The sequence below is a fragment of the Acomys minous genome, assembly GCF_964271855.1.
Source record: "Acomys minous genome assembly, chromosome: 3".
NCBI classification, from domain to species: Eukaryota; Metazoa; Chordata; class Mammalia; order Rodentia; family Muridae; genus Acomys; species Acomys minous.
The window spans coordinates 24,080,631-24,100,096 of NC_140485.1; the positions used below are offsets into that span (position 1 = coordinate 24,080,631).

Consider the following 19,466-nt stretch of genomic DNA (forward strand, 5'->3'; position numbering starts at 1 on the left):
GTGACCATGAGGTCTGTGTGGCCATGAGGCTTGTGTGGCCATGAGGTCTGTGTGACCATGAGGCTTGTGTGACCATGAGGCTTGTGTGACCATGAGGCTTGTGTGACCATGAGGCTTGTGTGACCATGAGGCTTGTGTGACCATGAGGTCTGTGTGACCATGAGGTCTGTGTGACCATGAGGCTTGTGTGGCCATGAGGTCTGTGTGGCCATGAGGCTTGTGTGACCATGAGGCTTGTGTGACCATGAGGTCTGTGTGGCCATGAGGCTTGTGTGGCCATGAGGTCTGTGTGACCATGAGGCTTGTGTGGCCATGAGGTCTGTGTGGCCATGAGGCTTGTGTGACCATGAGGTCTGTGTGACCATGAGGCTTGTGTGGCCATGAGGCTTGTGTGACCACGAGGCTTGTGTGACCATGAGGTCTGTGTGACCATGAGGCTTGTGTGACCACGAGGCTTGTGTGACCATGAGGTCTGTGTGACCATGAGGCTTGTGTGGCCATGAGGCTTGTGTGACCATGAGGCTTGTGTGACCATGAGGTCTGTGTGACCATGAGGCTTGTGTGACCATGAGGCTTGTGTGACCATGAGGCTTGTGTGACCATGAGGCTTGTGTGACCATGAGGCTTGTGTGACCATGAGGCTTGTGTGACCATGAGGCTTGTGTGACCATGAGGTCTGTGTGACCATGAGGCTTGTGTGACCACGAGGCTTGTGTGACCATGAGGTCTGTGTGACCATGAGGCTTGTGTGGCCATGAGGCTTGTGTGACCATGAGGCTTGTGTGACCATGAGGCTTGTGTGACCATGAGGCTTGTGTGACCATGAGGCTTGTGTGACCATGAGGTCTGTGTGACCATGAGGCTTGTGTGACCATGAGGCTTGTGTGACCATGAGGCTTGTGTAACCATGAGGCTTGTGTGACCATGAGGCTTGTGTGACCATGAGGCTTGTGTGACCACGAGGCTTGTGTGACCATGAGGTCTGTGTGACCATGAGGCTTGTGTGGCCATGAGGCTTGTGTGACCATGAGGCTTGTGTAACCATGAGGCTTGTGTGACCATGAGGCTTGTGTGACCATGAGGCTTGTGTGACCATGAGGCTTGTGTGACCATGAGGCTTGTGTGACCATGAGGCTTGTGTGACCATGAGGCTTGTGTGACCATGAGGTCTGTGTGACCATGAGGCTTGTGTGACCATGAGGCTTGTGTGACCATGAGGCTTGTGTGACCATGAGGCTTGTGTGGCCATGAGGTCTGTGCGGCCATGAGGCTTGTGTGACAAACATTTTACCTGCTGAGCATCTCACTGACTCCATTTCCCTCATTTTTTCCTCTTGAGATAGGATCTCATTGAAGAGCCCTGGCTGGCTTGAACCTCCAACAAGTGCTGAGGTTACAAGTATATGCCGCCATGCCCTGTTTCCATTTTCCTAAATTAAAAACCACATTTTTTCTGGATAAAGTGGAATACACCTATAATCCCCAAACTCCAGAGGCAGGAGGATAATGCTTATGAAGCTAACTCAGGGTACATGGTGGGTTTTGGTCTAGATTAAACAATAAAAAAGTAAATACATTGGCTTGACTTTTAATACAAATTTGTTAGTTCTTCCTTTAAAAAAAACATATATATCCTGCTTTTGAAATTACTTCCTATAGGTTGAAAAGATTACTTAGTTGGTGAACTGATTGCTATGGAAGAGTGAGAGTTTCAGTTTGATCCTTAAAATCTAAGTAAAAACCTAGGCATTGAGACAATGGCTTATAATCCCAGTGCTGGGCAGGTGGACATAGACAGAAGTGGTGAGTCTTGGACCCTAGCAAGAGACTCTTTCTAAAGCACAGCAAGGGCGAGTGGCTCCTAAATTACTCCCAAGACTGCCATTGGCCTCCACACGCAGATAAATATGTGATCATGTGTGCACACATGTGTGCTCACACATGGACATGCTTCTACACTGTACACACATACAATCCTTTCCAGTGACAGTGTTACTCTACTTTGTCTTGTTTTTCTGAAGTGTTTTTTTTTGGGGGGTGGGGAATCTTGGTTCATTTGGAATTCTGTATGTGTGTGTTTTATGGAATTAATTAAAAATCTAATTTTTACCTCTTAAAATTCATTATCTATTTAGGCACCCAATTGTCTTAGCATTGTATACTAAATACACTATTTTCCCCTCATCTTGAAATGCCACTTTTGTCACACACACACACACACACACACACACACACACACACACACGAGAGGGAGAGAAGAAAAATGTGGTAGAAAGAAGAGTGTACTTATGCTTGGCTCTGTAGCTTTACAGCCAACCTTGAATCTGAGGAGATAAACCCTTTATCCTTTTTTTCTATTTTACTTTCATCTTCAAAATTATCTAAGCTAGTCATTATTTTTTGCTATTCTATATATTGTTGTTAATGTTATATACCTTTTTTTGAGTTCCATGAAAAAATCCTCAGCCTTTTTTATGGCAATAGTATAAAATTTATACCTTTAGTCATTATTGAGACAAGTACACAATACAAATCAGAATTTGTAATTTCTGTAAGTTTATGGCCAAAAGGAAACAAACAAACAAACAAAACAAAACAAAACAAAAACCCCAGCATAACAAACTAGAATCTTTACAATTATAAGTGAACTTTTCATATAGTATTATGTTTACTAGTCTGTTAACACCTTCATTTAACAGAGCCTAGGAGTCATCTTTAGAATAATATTAAGAAGGAAAAGGTGACAAGGAGTAATGTGGAATAACTAGAAAAAAAATGCCTCAGAAGAAACAAAGTCAAAACTATTAGCAATCATGATACTTATAGATGAGCTAAATTCATTAGTTAAAATTTGGAGACTCAGCATAATGCCAGATAACCACATTACATCACACAACCCTAAAGAAGCTAAGTAACAAGGAGGACCCTAAGGAGGATGCTTAATTCTCATTCAGAAGGACAAATAGGCAGGGTGGTGGTGGCGCATGCCTTTAATCCCAGCACTCGGGAGGCAGAGGCAGTGGATCCCTGTGAGTTCGAGGCCAGCCTAGTCTACAATGAGAGTCTGGGACAGTCAGGGCTACATAGAGAAACCCTGTCTCAAAAAACCAACAAAACAAAACAAAACAAAACAAAACAAACAGAAGGACAAATAGAATAGACACCGGAAGCAGTTGAAGAGGAGGAACAGGAAGGGAGCCTACCATGGAGGTCCTCTGAAAGACTCTGCCCAGCAGGGATACAAGCAGATGCCGAGACTCAAATTTACAGCCAAACTTCTGGTAGAACACAGGGAGTCTTATGGAAGAGCTGGGGATAGAAGGACCTGGAGGGGACAGGAAGCTCCACAAGGAGATCAGTGGAGCCAACAAATGTGTGCGGAGAAGGGGGTGCTGCAGAGACTGATGCACCAACCAAGGACCAGGCATGGTGATGACCTAGACCCTCTGCTCAGATGCAGAAGATAAGCAGCACAGTCTCCTTGTGGGTCCCATAATACGGGAAGTGGGGACTGCTTCCGACATGGACTTTGGTCCCCACACATTGATCACTTCCTCCTGGGAGGGCGGCCTTGCCAGGCCACAGAGGAAGAGATCCAGGCAGTCCAGATGAGACTTGAGAGGCTGAGGTCAGATGATAGGGGAGGAGAGCTCACGCTTTCTGAAAACTAGGCGAGGGAGAGAGGGAGTGAAAGGGAGGGAGGTGATGAGGGAGGGGGCTGCAATTGGGATATAAAGTGAACAACAACAACAACAAAAATAAAACAAATAATTGTTTTCAAGACAGGGTTTCTCTGTGTAGCCTTGGTTATCCTGGAACTTGCTATGTAGACCATGCTAGCCTTGAACTCACAGAGATCCACCTGCCTTTGCCTCTGCCTCCCGAGTACTGGGATCAAAGGCGTGCACCATTTAAAAAAATGTTGGAGACTCCAAGCTGTGAATCTACCTCTTCCTTAAAAGTGATATATTCTACATAGTAGCAAAAAGTTGAAACTGAGGAAATGATTTAAAAATAACGTTGACTCACACTAAGTATGCCTAACATGAACCTTGTGTGGGTCAACCTCGCCTGCTGAGCTGACTGGCTGTGGCACCAAGAGGTAAACTGATGAGCACACCTGTGAGAGATTTTATTGATGGGGTGATGTGGAGTATAAACATGGTGGCAGCCAAACAAAGGAAGTCCAAAGGAAAAGCTTTTTTTGTTCATTTGTTTTTTCCTCATTGCTTTTTTCTTAGGGTTTCTATTGCTGTGTAAAAATACCAAGACTAAAATCAATTTGGGGAGGAAGAGGTTTACTACAGTTTACACCTCTCAGGTCACATTCCATTACTGAGAGAAGTCATGGCAGGAACTCAGGCAGGCCAGGAACATGGAGGCAGAAACTTCTGCAGAGGCCACAGACAAATGCTGCTTACTGGCTTGCTCCCTATGGCTTGCTCAGCCTACTACACAGGGATGGTGCTGCCCACAGTAGGCAGGGCCTTCCGGGTCAATCATTAATCAAGACAATACCCATGGAGTTGCCTACAGACCAACACAATGGAGGTGTTTTCTCAGCTAAGATTACCTCTTTCCAAATTCGTCTAGGTTCGTGTCAAGTTCACAAAAGCAACCAGGAAGCCTTCACGTCTTGATGGTGAGTTCATCTACCCTGTTGCATGCCGTGCTGCTACCATCACTGCTGCCGCACTCCTCTGCTGGTATCAGAACTCAGCTTTTTAAGCTTCCAACATGGATTGAAGACCAGGGGCTCTCCAGGAATGCTACAGGCCTTAAGCACCAGGTTGGACATGCTGAGGAATACAGTCTCATGTACTAAGTATCTTCTGGGTGTTAGCCCATCCAGTGTGAAGACCATCATTGTTGGACGACCAAAACAGTATCAGGTAAGTAAATGTAACAAATCTTCCTTTAAGATGTATTCATTCTGTCATGTCTCTTCCTCCAGAGAACCCTGACTCATACAAGTATATACTTCTGGTATCTCTCATTACAGAGAATGAAACTGAACAAGAAGAGCCCAGCTCCCAATCTATATATTCCCCCAGGGACTGCTCCTAACATGTGGTAGAGATCTTTCTGGATTCAATGGGCTTGGTATAGTGGTACACACCTGTACTCTCAGCATTCAAGAGGCAGAGGCAGAGGGATCTCAAGTTAAGGTCAGACTGGGATACCTCAAAAACAAACAAAACATTTTCAGGTATCCATTTGAGGGTGTGGAATGCCCAGGTTTGCATACTAGTTTTGTTTTTAAAGAAAAATTTAGCTGAATGAAACTGCAATGCATAAAATATGTTTTAAAGAATAAATATTGATAAATTAACAATAAAAAGGAATGTTTACCAGGCTTTAAATTTATCAAGTGTTAATTCGTAATCGCAACACAGCATCAAGATTTAGAAAAGAGGGTTGAAGAGCTGACTTAGCAGCTAAAGGCGCTTGCTGCCAACCCTGATGACCCAAGTTCTTTTCTCATGACCCACATGGTCATGTGGGTCTAAGTAAGTAAGTCTGTCTAAGTAAGTAAACAAATAAATTTGAATTTTTTGCAAATGAAAACTAACAGTTATAAAGAGAAAAGTAGCAAATACATGATCATATTGGTTCCTTTTCAAATTTCCTCACATTGTTGTTTAATTCTTAACAGAATACACACACACACACACACACACACACACACACACACACACTTTTAGTTTTCTCTGCTGGCTCCACCACACCGTGATGTGTGTCCATTGCTCATTACTTCCCTTGTGGGCTCCTTTTTTCTACTCCACCCCCTCCCCCACCCCCGTCCCCTATGACTTGGAGTGTGCGACTGTGCTGGTTAGAATTGGCCTCTGTCAAGTATAAAGGGGCACCAGCCACCCAAACCAAGGCCAATTCTTGAAGCTTTCTTGGAGCGGGAGTCCCTGAAACAGGGTCCTGCTCACTGGGACTCCCAGACCACACTGGGCAAAGGATCGGCTGTCGCTTCTTTCTGCCTAGAAGCAAGCGGATTCTCAGGGTCCGACGAGCCAGCTTTACGCTGGAGGCCGTGCTCCACAGACCTGAGCCTTCCTCACTGCGCATGCGGCCAGCCCCACTCTGGCTCTCGTGACATTGCTTCATATGCCTCCTGTTCTTTTTCTTGTTTATTTTGTCATTGTTGGTTTTCACCTCTTGCTCTGATTCCACGTTTGTTTCTGGCACCTTGGGTATTCTCTCCCTTGTGAACGCGCCGTGCATTTAAGCATGTTGTGGTGTTTTTGCGTCAGTTTATAACTCCGCAGCTAGAGGATCTTAATTTCTCTTTCTCTGTCGTCTTGTTCAGAAATACTCCCCCTGCAGTAAGTTATTAGCAGCTTGCAGGCTCTGGAGGAAGAAGGCCTAGGAAATGCAGCAAGTTGTAAATTATTCAGGATGATGAGAACACAGATCTGCCCAACAACAGATACCCTGGTTTGCCATTTCTATAAATGATTTCTAAAACCGTGATGTTCATTAGAAAATATAATTAGTGTTTAGTGAGTCATATACAAGAATTTTTTTATGGCCTCTCTACTGGTTGAAGAGAAATAATCCACACAGTTTGGCAGAGGATTGATAAAGCCTGGGATGTGAGGCCTGGGATCTGAGATACTGATCAGCGTCTTTTGTGGGAGAACAGGCTGTGGTTCATTGTCCGGCTGGATCTGCCCTTGTCTCCTTCCTCACATGCTAGAGAACAGCCCTGCCTGCTCAGTGCAGAGGAGGTAAGCACGTGCCGGCTTGGAATGACCGCAGGCTGGCCATTCTGTCTACCCATCTTGCCATTGAGAAAAGAGAGATCATATTGACTTTCTAGAATTTTTTAAAGATAGGAAAAAGAAACTGAAAACAAGATGATATACCAGCATAATAGCTAAGAAACTGGCAGTTTTAGGGTGAGGAAGCAGCGGCCTCGGGGACTGTGTGGGGATTTGGCTGGTGATGTTGTCTGCTCTTCTTCTTCCCGTTCTACTCTTACACATCTTGAACTTGCGAATCAGCAATCATATTTTTGGAAGAAGAAAAACGTCGTCCTAGGCAGTTTCATGGTATCTAGATTATTTGGCCCTGGAAGCTGGAGCTTGTTTGTACACGACACCCCAGCTGTTTCCTCTGTTTCACGAGCTTTCCGTTTTTCCTCGGGTGATCGCCTAGAGTCCTGACTCTGCTCAGCCAATCCTAGCCATCCATTTTCCTTGCCAGCATCTGAGACGGATGGCAGTCATGTGACCTTCTGCATGAGAATGAGAGTTAGGGTGTGTCTGTGGGGGTGTCTGGTGGAAATTTTCCAGCAAAGGGCTCCTCCTTCTTGAAAAAGATTTTAAACAGCTGGATGTGACAGTGCACTGATCCAGTTCTCAGGAAACTGAGGCAAGACTATTATGAGGCAACCAAGAGAGCCCCTGTTTCCAGTTAACAAAACCCACAAATAAATAAATGAAAGCAAACAATCCTGTTCTCTGATTGGACACTGCTGTTTGCCAGCATGGTCTGGTGCTTTGTGTTCAGATGCTACTTGCTTGCACCCCCCCCCCCCACTGTTCTATGACAAGTCCCTCACCCGGCACGTGTACTAAAATAATACTACGTAACCTTGCCTCCAAGGCTTTATTTAGCTTGATTGGCTAAATCAAGTTGCCTACACACCTGGGCAGGACAGAAGTGAGGTAGGTGGAGCTAAGGTTCTCGGACTTGGAGGACAGAAGGATCATGGGAAGGGGAGAGAGGAAAGAAGAGAATAAGGAAGCAGAGACCACCATGGGTTAAAGTAAAGAAGGACCATGTGGCCAGGAGGAATTTACTCTTGAGAATTGGTATGGCTGGAGAGCAGCAGTCCAGATGGAAAATGTGCAAATATTCAAATTATTTTAGATAGGAAGTAGCCCAATTGGAATGGTTAGAGCAAATGGCATGGGATGTGGGACGAGTTAGTTTAGGGGTTAATATCTGCCCAGCCCCAGGTGAAATAAGGCTATTAAAAATCTATCAGGTGTCTGTATCTTTTATTTATATGGTAAAAGGTTAATAATAACTGCCACAACAATTATAGGCTATTAATGGTATTATCAGCCAGTTATGTTTTCTACAACAGTATTGTCTACAGTTGTGGAGGCTATCTTGTGAGACTGAGGGACATCTTCTCAAGATGAGGCCAGCATGCTGATATTATACTCTGGGTTAGCTAGTTTTTTTTTTTATGTTAACTAGACACAAGATAGAGTCATTTGCCCCTGTTGGGAAAATGCCATCAGATTGGCTTGTGGAAAAGACTGTGCGTCTTTTTCTTAATGAGTGATTGATGGGGGATGGCCTTGCCCATTGTGGGTCATGCCATCCCTAGGCAGTTGGTCCCTGTGGTGTATAATAAATCAGACTGAGCAAGCCATGAGGAGCAAGCTAGTAAGCAGCACTCCTCCATAGCTTCTTCATCAGCTCCTGTGTCTAAGTTCCGGCCTTGAGTTCCTACCCTGACTTTCTTTCATGCTGGACTGTCATCACATGTAAGCTGAAATAAACCCTTTCCTCCCCAAGTTGCTTTTAATTCGGTGATAGAAACCCTAACTGAGACACAGTGGAAAGAGGGAGCCATCATCCTAATGTGTCTGGGTGGCTTTATGGAGCTGCTTTCTTATGTGTAGTCACATGAGTTCTTATGTTTAAGCCAGACGAGTAGTGACTTTTTTAAAATAGCACCAGGCTTCCCAATTGACACATTAGAACAATTTGATGATTTTGGCTTACTTACCACCGTATCAGCCATTGTGAGAATTGTACCTGCTTCCCAGAATGCCTTGTAGGGGGAGGGTAATAGAGGTAAGATGAGGAAGCTTCAGGGTCTGACACCAGTACTATTTTTAAGAGTCTGTCTGAGGTACAAAATTCTATTACCGGTTTCAGCAGAACCTTCATGCTAGTGGTACCCTACAGCACATGATCTGATGCTCCAGCTGGGGTGGTTTAATTAGTGATGGGGCTCTTGCTTCCATCAAAAGTACAAAGATGTTAGCTTAAAAAAAAATCTCTCAAGAAATAAACACCATCCAAGATGCTTGCCTCTGCAGGGAGGAAGGAGAAATGCAGAAAACATGTTTGGCACCTTAAACCCTGTAGCAATATGGAAAGTCTACAAGCTTGAACTGTCTATTTATAGACTTAAAAGGGCAGCATATTCTACCACATTCCTAGGTGAACAGAACAGTTCCGAGTAGCAAACTGTCACGTAAACAATCCAATCTTTCATCTTGGTTTATTTGTTGGTTATTTTTCTCTTTAAAACTGCTAGCTGTTGGTGGCCATACATCTCAGGCTTCCAACTGTGAACTGTCAGGGACAGTATGAGGCAGGTCTTTGGGGCTGTCCCAGTGCAGCAGGGAAGATGTCTGTGTGATACTGAAGGATTTGCTCTTTTGTAGGAACCCCAGGCTCTGGCAGTTGGTGCCAAAATGGAAAAACTCCCCCAGAAGAACAGGCATCCAGCCTTCTATCTCCTCCTTGATCCACTTAACCCAATTACAAACACAAAGAAAGGGGTTGACTGGGAGCTGAGTTACCCAACCTCACCCCCACCATCCCCACCCTCATCCCAACTCTACTACATCAAGTTTTACAGACATGCCTTTCTTTGCAAATGGACGAAGAATAACAGCAAGTGTGAACCTCCCAGGACGCTGGGAAGAGTATGGAAGACAGCAGAGGACTCAATGTTCCATCAACCATCATTCACCTCAGTTTCCTGTTTTGTTTGTTTCCATCATCACTTGCCTTGGGCTTCTGTCCCAGTGAGTTGAAGTCCAACAAAATACAGGGGATTTAGAATTCAAACAAGAAGATAATCACCCAGAAATCAGATTCAAACCTAAGTGACTAAAGTCACTCTGTTAGAGAAATAAAAAAATGTTAAGAAACCTTTTTCTTCTCACAACCAAACTTGGGCCTGTTTGCCCTGGGTCTGGGAAAGTACAGAGAACATGTGATGGTGGTGTGCTCATCTCCAAATGAGTCCTTTGGTCTTTAAAGCCCAGGGAACATCACTGAAGAGGAGATGAAAAGATTGTAAGAGCCAGGAGACCAGGAGAACTACCAGGAGGACTGCTGTGAATATCTTCAGGATAGGACAGGGGTTTTGATCCTGTGAACTCTCTACACCTGTAGCTATCTTCACAGGACCTGAAGGACTACACAGCGAAGACGAAGGATGGACTCACGAGGCCCGACTCTCAGGTGTGGAGCCACAGGTAGTTAGTTAATGGCTGCTTGGGGAAAGTGGCCAGGTTTCTTCAAGGACATGGTTCCTGATCTAAAAGCTAAGAGGCACTATATCCATGTGTGTATGAACATAGGTGATAGAACTCACTCAGTAGGTCTCATATGCTGTAGATAAAACCCTGGAAGAATCCGTGCTGCAGAGACTGGCTGGCTGATTGGAATTTCAGGCTGTGGGGAGATGGAATGTTGCATGTCCAGAGATTAATTACCTTACCTTGGGCTAATTCTAGCCCCTTGCAACAGCCATGCCTTGCCCACCTCTGTGTCTGAATGTTATAAAATCTTGTGACTAACAGGAGAAACCTCTTGGAATCTATTAACCTAGCATACCACTAGTTTCCACCAATCTGAATCTTCAACCTATAAGAAAGTTTTTTCCCCATTTTCCTATAAATGTTTTTTTTTTCTGGGATACCAACAGATGTATTTTAAACTTGCCTTGACTTATGATTTTCTTTGTTCTGTAAAACTATAAAAACCTCATGAAACTGCTTCCATGTTGGAACATAGAATTTTTGATAACCTAAATCTGTGTTCTAGGGCCATGGTTGTTCAAAAATAGTTCCAGGATAAACTATTTCTTATTCTTTTTAAGGTGGGAGCTGTGATTTTTCTTTTGCATTGAACACACACACACACACACACACACACACACACACACACACACACACACACACACTTAAGCATAAAAGAACAGAAGTTGAAAGGGGGTGTGGGTGGATGACTGTGGTAAGGACATACTGTATTCATGTATGGAATTCACACAGAATTTTAAAAGAGAAAGAGTGAGCTAAGGGAATAGACCTTACTGTGCTCATTTGCATAGTGTGACTGCATTTGTGATCAACTTGTATAAAAAGTACAAGCCACAGGAGACTCCTGTGAGGGGTTTTCTTCACTGGATTATTTGATGCAGGCAGACCGACCCTAAACCCTGGAGGAACCTCCTGGTGGCTGGCCAGGTAAAGGCCTTGAAAGAAACTACCTTTCAGTGGTGTGCTCTCACTCTCTTGGGTGAGTTCATTGACATTGTGCCATTGTAGCTTCCTTTCACTGATATTCAAGCAGACTCCTTCAGGCTTCCAAGAGAGACCACGGCTCTCTGGGAATTCTCCAGGCCTTCAGTGTCAGGCTGGCAATGCTGAGACTTCCAGCCTCATGGACTGACAACTGCCAGATTCCCAGTCTTTCCAGGGTGACACCATTGGACTTCACAGACCACGGCTTGCTAAATTCCCCCCCCTTTCAATATATATCAGCCTATTTGCTCTGCCTCTTGGGAAGCCCTGACTTACTCGCACAGCACCTGCCTCCCTCAGCATGTGTGCAGCCATGGCTGCAGTGGGGTTTCAGTCTTTTCCTCTACCACGCGTGTCTTTCATTTCTCCTTTTACCCTAGTTTGTCTGCTAAGTTTGTTTTCCTTGGAGTGTTGCAGGTCCAGAGACTACCTTATCTCGGGCTAGGTCGAGCCCTCTGGAACCTTGCAGGAAGGATAATAAGAAGGGCAGCATCATTTCGAATTGATTTACAGCCCTGCTGTATTGGGAAGAACTGATGCTTTATATATGGGAGACACAATTTCTTCTTTCCATTAGAAAAAAAAAGTTTAGAAAGGCCATGGACCTCATCCAAATGCTGTGCTCTGCTGGAAGGACCCCAGGGTTCCTCAGCCATTGTCCTAAAGTATGAGAGCCACTGCCCTGGGGGTTACTGTTTGAGGGGAAGATTCCAATAATAAGCATTTTACTGTAGATACGATACATCTATAGCTAAAGCTTTCCTCTGGCTCCTTTATGTTCATGCAGACAGTGCAACAGAGTAAAAATCTTTGATAATGGGGTTCACTCCAACCCCTGTAGTGGATCCGTTTCCATTTGTGGAGAGTAAGTGGTAGCTTGGCATTAGTTTGGAAACTTTCTTAGATTCAAAGACTATGTTATGTGTACAAATCAATGCTTCTAATTGCCAAGGGGGAGCCCATGTCTGATTTAGTCTTCACCACTCTTCATCAAATACTGCACCGGTTCAGACATCCATCTCATGAACGGGCATCCTGTTCTACACATCCTATGCATGTAAACCCAACTTATTTGTGTCAACAACCCGATGTGGGTCAATAATTTCAGTCTCTAGATAAGGAACTTGAGAAGAAAGGTTGGAATAATAATATAGCTAGTTCTTGGGGTAGGGGTTACTGACTGCTCATGGTCAGTGTATTGATAGCACATTTACTTATTCATGCTGGTCAGGTTTATCTGAGATCCCATGGGTCAGGTAGATGCTTAATCTTGTAGTGTTACAAGGAGGTCCCTTTCTTTTTAGTTTTTTTTTATTATAATTTATTCAGATTATGTCTCAATTGTTATCCACTCACTTGTCTCTTCCCATCCCCCTCCCTCTTTTGCTCTATTCCCCCCCACCCCCCCATAGACCCCTACAGAAGAGAACCTCCTTCCCCACCAAATGACCGCAGCCTATCAGGACTCATCTGGATAGCCTGCTTTCCCCTTCCTCTGTGCGCCCTCAGGGCCAGAAGGCCCCTTTCAATACTATCAAAATACCTTTAATTACTGGGTGGAGTGAAGGTGCTGGGATCCCTAGGGGAGGACAAGAACCAGGCATCATAAGACTTGGGTAATTTTTTTTAATTGATAAGGAGAATGAATTTAAGTATTTTAATGATGGGAAGTCCCCAGTGTCTGTGCATCCTTATGTGACTTGAACACTCACGTGAGTCAAATCATTTAAAATTTTCTTAATTAAAAGCCTTCTTTCTCTTTAGGGGGAGAATAAAGGCACCAGTTACATAATTTCATCAACACACACACACACACACACACACACACACACACACACACACACACGTCAGTACCATTCATTTTTAACAACAGTATCTAAGCGTGTGGACTGTATCTTTGGACTATTTATCTGAAATTAGTTTACGTGTGATTAGTTCTGAAGCAATATTTACATGTATAATTCATCTCCTCGAAGGTAATTATGGATTTAGTAAAGAAAGAATGCCCCAAGGATGAGAGAGAGAGAGAGAGCACCTCCATTTGCATTTGTATGTTACAGGCCTGGTAGTGCGGTGCAGTTTAGCTATCCTCTACGGAGGAGCCCAAATAGAATTATAAGAATCAGATATAGAAATCATTCACGAGATATGTTCATTTAATGAGATTAGCTACCTTGAAAGAATGAATAAGGAGTGCACAAACGTGAAGCTGAAATTACCATCCAGCACTTTAAACACTTGCATTTATTTAAATATGTTACCGAATGCAAATAACCTACCCTAGGGGAGAATGAAGGGCCTTAGCGGTGCTATCTATTGAAAACAAAATGCATTCTCAAATCAAGCGCTACAATCGTTGTTTGCACACAGGTATGTATTATGAGTAGAGTGCTAAGAAACAGAATGAAGAGACTCTTAGGTTGGGGTGGCTCCAGGACCGTAAGATCCTCTACAAGAAAAAACATAAAATGGTAGAGAGTTTCCTACTAACTTCAGGCATATGTTTTCAGTTCCTTCCCAGATGAGTTTCCAATCATGACCTACCTTGGCTTAGCTTTGATTTGAAACTGGACTGTGCTTCTGTCTCATATCAGATGTAAAATGAAACCAGAGATGCAATTAGTTGGTGTCCTTGAAAAACCCAGTCATGTTATGTAAACATGTTTTTGTTTTAATCCCAGGTGTGGGATATGGGGCTGCATCAGATTGTCCACAGTAGCTGACTATTTGCCTCATGCTTGCTCTGTCAGAAGTATGATTCTGCCAGCTGAAGATAGTTTATCTGGGGACTCTGGGGGAGGGTATAAAAAGACAAGAGCCCCAAGGGAGGAGATGCTGCTGCTGCTGCTGGTTTGTCAAGGGGTCAAGAGAAAAGAGACAAGAAGAAGAAGTTGGAGACATCCTGACTAGACAAAGATTAGACTTACCTCAAGAAACTCTACATTCCTAATTCAGCAGGAAGTACTCTAAAAAGATCTCAACACCCCCTCTCCCCACCAACCTTCAACCTGGTGTTGGAATATTAGAGGTTTTTGGAGTTGATAAGGGTGGTAGATATAAGAACCCAATTAAAATAGCTTAAAAAAAAATACAGATAAGCCTACAAGTTGGAAACCACCACCTGAGAGCAACCTAGAAGTTTCCACTCTTTCCCATCAAACATATTTCTGTCCTTGCACTCAGTCCATAAATACTGAGTACCCATGCTGGGGGCAGTACTGCAAATCTCCTCTGGGACTGAGTCCTGCTGGGCTCATAAGTGGTCCCTTGCTCAAATAAATTCTAATAAATTTATGCTTTCTAAATGTTTTATTTTAACAGATGAAATAGGCTTACTTCCCCCCAGGTATAGCTAATAAGTACTTCCTACCCCCAAAACCTAACTTCCAATCGGCCATTGGAACTTGGATAAGGTAATTCAGCCCTCATTCACCTGGTTATACTGTATTGTCAGATACTAGCAAGCCCCAAGGTGAGAATCACATTATAATAAACAGCAACAAGCCAGCGGCTAGGCTGCTTTTCCTTCGCCTATCAGAAAGGGTGCTGGGGCATCAGGCTAGGTAGGATTCTGGTTCCTTCTGTGAGGCTCCTCAGTAATTCTCCTAGTGACAGTTGCTAGCTCTGGGATGGCCGACTTCATGAATGTGCTATCGACCCCAAGACTGCTCACCTCAACCTTTTCTTTTCTGTAATAAATGAGCTGAATGGGGAAACTAAAATGGCCTTTGTGTTGGGTTAGGGGCCTGAACTCCAGTGTGACAGATATAGCCTTTCCTCTTGCGAGGTGTGTAATCCAGAAGTTTAGATTTGTGTGTTGTTTAACTGGCTGTTTTACAGACCTCCCTGAACTGGTGGCAAGCCAGTTTTAAGAAATTACCAGACAGGAAAGAACTGAACCAGATGACATTACAGCTTTTCTCTCATCCCCTGGCCTGAACGTTTTAATGCTGTGCAGTACCCAGACACATTGATGTCCTCTTCTCTGATAGCCTGCTAATTTATGCTTGCTCTGAAGGGTAGAAGAATAACAAAATTTACAGTGCTGAGAACAAGTCCTCAGTCCAACTCAGCCTGAGAACACTTACTTAGCCTGAATTGTGCCAGCCCTTCATAAAGCACTCCTCTAGGGGATAGGACTGTGGTCCGACCTGATACTAAAATCCCAGTTATAAGCTCACCGGGTCCCTTTGTGATTACAGGGCTCCTGGACTTCAGGTTAAGATTTGCTTCCTTACTTTGAATGGCAGAGGCCACTCTGGAGGGTCATTTTCTTTTCTCTTTTATGACTGTTGTATTTCCATGGGATATGGAAATACTGTGCAATGACCAACAATAGAGACAACAAAAAAGATCCAGTAATAAATTAGAAGCCTTCTGCTGCCAATCCCACTGCAACTTGAAATCACTTTCATTCTGGGAGGTGAGACACAATTGTTTGCCACAGCCCAGCCAGATCATTAAAATCTGATTTAAGGTGTAGAAAAGCGCTACCACTGTTTGCATGAGTTCTTCACCTCTGTGTCTCATGATGCAATTCACCACCTAACAAAAGCCAAGTAGTAGCAACTTCCAGCCCACTGAATGGTTAAGTGATATGATAGATGAATGTGCATGCAAGAAAAAGTAGAAGAATCCTGGTGCGTGGATTCAATTTAGGTTGTCTTCTAAACTCCCATATATACAGTTTTCCCCCCCAAAATGGTCTTATGCATCAGGAACATTTCTACATCTGACATGAGACAGAAGTAAACTGTACTTTCAAGTCAAAGCTAGGTCGTGATTAGTCATTTACTCAGGAAGGAGTTGAAAGCATAAGCCTCAAGTTAGTAGGAAACTTACTACGTATTTTAGATAGCTATGTCCCACTGGCCATCATGGCCCAGAATCCTCCAAGTTATGGTCATAGAACCTTGGTTATGGTCACAGAACCGCAGATCTAAATATAACCAGAAGGCTTAAGGCACTTTTCTATGGCGGTTCAGTAGATTATGTCCCAAGTTTCAACACAGTTAATTGGGTTTCATTTATCAGAGTATCTAATATAATAAGGGAATTGAATATTTTATCTTTGAGTTAAAGATATATAAAGACACATACATGTGCTTTGCTTGACTTAATGTATTTCCACAAACTGAATGTATTAATTTCAGCAACAGACAAAAAATAATTGCACCTCATAGCCTATCCTGTGTCAGCCCCTATCTTCACCAATACTCTGTCAAACCCCAGACAACCACCTTCTCACCATAAAACTGTATGTTGTATATTTCTTATAAATGGATAGGTGCTAAATGTATTTGCTGGGGGTAAAGGGGTTATAGGCTAATGATAATAATATTTTTACATTAATTTGAAATTGTTCCTGCATTGAATGACTAAATCATGATTTATTTAACCACTCTATCATTGTAGACTATTTAAGTAATTAACCTAATTTTTATTGTGTTGAGCTGTTTGGGGAAAACACACCTAAAGCTGAGAGATGATTCAGCTGGTAAACTGGTTGCCATGCAGCCTGAAGACCTGAGTTTGAATCCCTAGAAACCACATCAGGCCAGCTATGGTCTGTGATCTCAACACGCCGATGGCAAGGTGGGAAAAAGACGTAGGAAAATTTCTGAAAGTTCAGCAGCCAGTTAGCCTGACATATGCCAGGGTCAACAGGAGGCTGTGTCAAACAAGGTGAAGATCAATACACCCGGTTGTCCCCTGGCCATCACACATGCTCAGTAGTGCATGTGCTAGCATTTACACACATGAACCCGTAGTCAAAGAAAACTGAAGCCATTCTCTCAAAGGGGACAGGACCCTTTAGAGATGTGATATAGTCTCCCAAGGGAGCAGTACCAGCTCTGACTATGGAGTTACTTTGTAAAGTCTCCGATGCTGAAGACTAATTCTCTAATTTTTGTCTTTGTCTCTTTCTCAGTCTCTCTGTCTCTCTCATCCACCTCATTTATATGTATGTGAAATACATACACACACACACACACACACACACACACACACACACACACAGAGAGAGAGAGAGAGAGAGAGAGAGAGAGAGAGAGAGAGGGAGACAGAGACAGAGAGACAGAGAGAGACAAAGGCCAAGAGACAGAGGAAGAGATAGAGAGGAGAGATAGAGAGACATACACACACACACACACACACACACACACACATACACACACACACACACACACACACACAGAGAGAGAGAGAGAGAGAGAGAGAGAGAGAGAGAGAGAGAGAGAGAGAGAGAGAGAGAAGGACTTCTTCCCAGCCAACAGTTCCCATAAGCTCTTCAGTGGCTGGAACCTGAGCCTGGCAGTGTGGAGCGTTAACGCTGCATGCTCCAGTCAGAGTGAATGGCTGAATTATTGTGACATTAGTAAACCAATAATTCGTTTCCTGTGTCATTGTTCCTCACCTCAAGCTGGTTAGCCAAGCCTTTTCAAAACCCTGACTTGTTCGACCTGCTACCAGTTACAGTCCATTTCAAGCTCTTCTGTATAAAATGCAATCTTGTCAAAGGAAAGACACCTGCTCACGGCAGGGGGGCTCCTCACTGCCTGCCAAATCCTGTGTTACAGTGTCTAGAAACAAAATGATCTTTCCATCTGGAATGTGTCCGCCATGACTGCCTGCCTCGAGTTGACTGCCAACCTTTGGTGCCAGAATGAGGCAGAGAAACAAGGCAGGAAGGCTCTGGGAAATGAATTTTGATGAGTTCTTGACACTGTGGTTGTAAAGTTAGTTTTCTCTGAAGGAGGGCTGTTTACTTCAGAGTGACCTACCATATTTTTTGGACTATAAGACACACTTCCTCCCACCCAAAAGTATGTGTGGGTGACTTAGGATGCACGTTATGGTCTGACTGCTGTTTTCACTGTTTCTCTTGTTGTATGGCTCTAAAAACTGTGTGTGTCTTATGGTCGCTTGTACCTTATAGTGCAAAAAAATACAGTAAATATGTACATGTGGCTTTTAATGGGTGAGGGATCCTCTATCTATGGCCTAAATTCAAATAGATTTTTTGTTACCTCTTTTAAATGCTTATTAAACCTCTTATTACTTTTCATTTGTCTTCATGAAGACACCCTCTTCTTTGGCATCACAGCCTCCCTTTGAGGCTGGAGAAGCCAGAGGTTTGTTCATTTCCCCCCAGGAACAGGAAAGCAGCTGTTCACACAGACCAGGCACACTCACCTTTCCTTTTAAGTGCCAAGTCTGTCACCCTGGTTATAATTTTTGACAGTGCCAGCCAAGTCCATTTGATGAATAGTGGATGCATATCATTCCTTTAACTTGGTGAGACATTATCAGCATCCCCGTGACTTCCAGGTGCCTGCTGTTTGGAGCTATGCAGAAACAGAGGGCATCTGGAAAGTTCTCGTGACTGTTCTCTATTGATACCTACTTAGCTGAACTTGGAGACTTCAGCATATTCAAAGTAGCTTTCATGGATGCGATGTATGCCACGCAGCTCGGTATTGAGACTGGGTACTAGAGGGGGAAAAAAAACTACCTCAAGGCACTCTGTAAATCATAACACAGTTGTTATTTTAGTTGAGTCTAGGAATCAGATGTTTGAAAATTGTCTAAATGCTCTTTGTCTCCAAATTGCATGCAATCCCCTAAACAGGTATCATCAAACTCCAATACGCTCTTCCCCTTGTAGAAGTCCAGTTTTAATCTCTTCCCCAAATTCATTTTCTCTGTAGGTCTGTAATATCCCATGAGCTCCCTCCTTTTTAATTAAAACAACAGTAATCATCAACTTATCTAGCTCACTCTCAGCGAACAATTGTGTCCTCGTGCATCTGTTTTGTTTACTTCTTGTTCCTTGTCCTGGAAGAGAAAAGGATGATAAAAGGTAGGTATTGGCTTGGAGATGTATGCAAGGAGACTACAGCACCAAGGGAACAAACTCCATTTAGCCTAAAACATTTCCTCCTCTGCACAAGCCCGTCACAGATTTCCAATTATTTGCCACACAGATAACATTGTATAGTTTCCCACATGTTACAGACAAGACACCAGAAAACAGCTAGTTTGATGAAATTGCTCAGCAGCCCATTAGCTGTGTAGCCCTGCTAAATATCTATCATGTGTGGCCCCCTGTGGGATCTGCCAAGGAAGCAGAAAGGAAGGACTTTCCCATCAGGTCTCTCA

General features: G+C 43.6%; 1 protein-coding gene across 1 annotated transcript in view; it reads left to right on the top strand.

The window, feature by feature from the left end:
* LOC311593560 (uncharacterized protein) overlaps window positions 1-5,586 on the top strand; it is a 135,697-nt gene extending 130,111 nt beyond the window's left edge. Inside the window, exon 2 of the transcript XR_014777755.1 lies at window positions 4,594-5,586. The gene's annotated coding sequence lies outside the window, so the exon portion shown is untranslated. The remainder of the gene's footprint in view (window positions 1-4,593) is intronic.
* The last annotated feature ends 13,880 nt before the right edge of the window (window positions 5,587-19,466 follow it).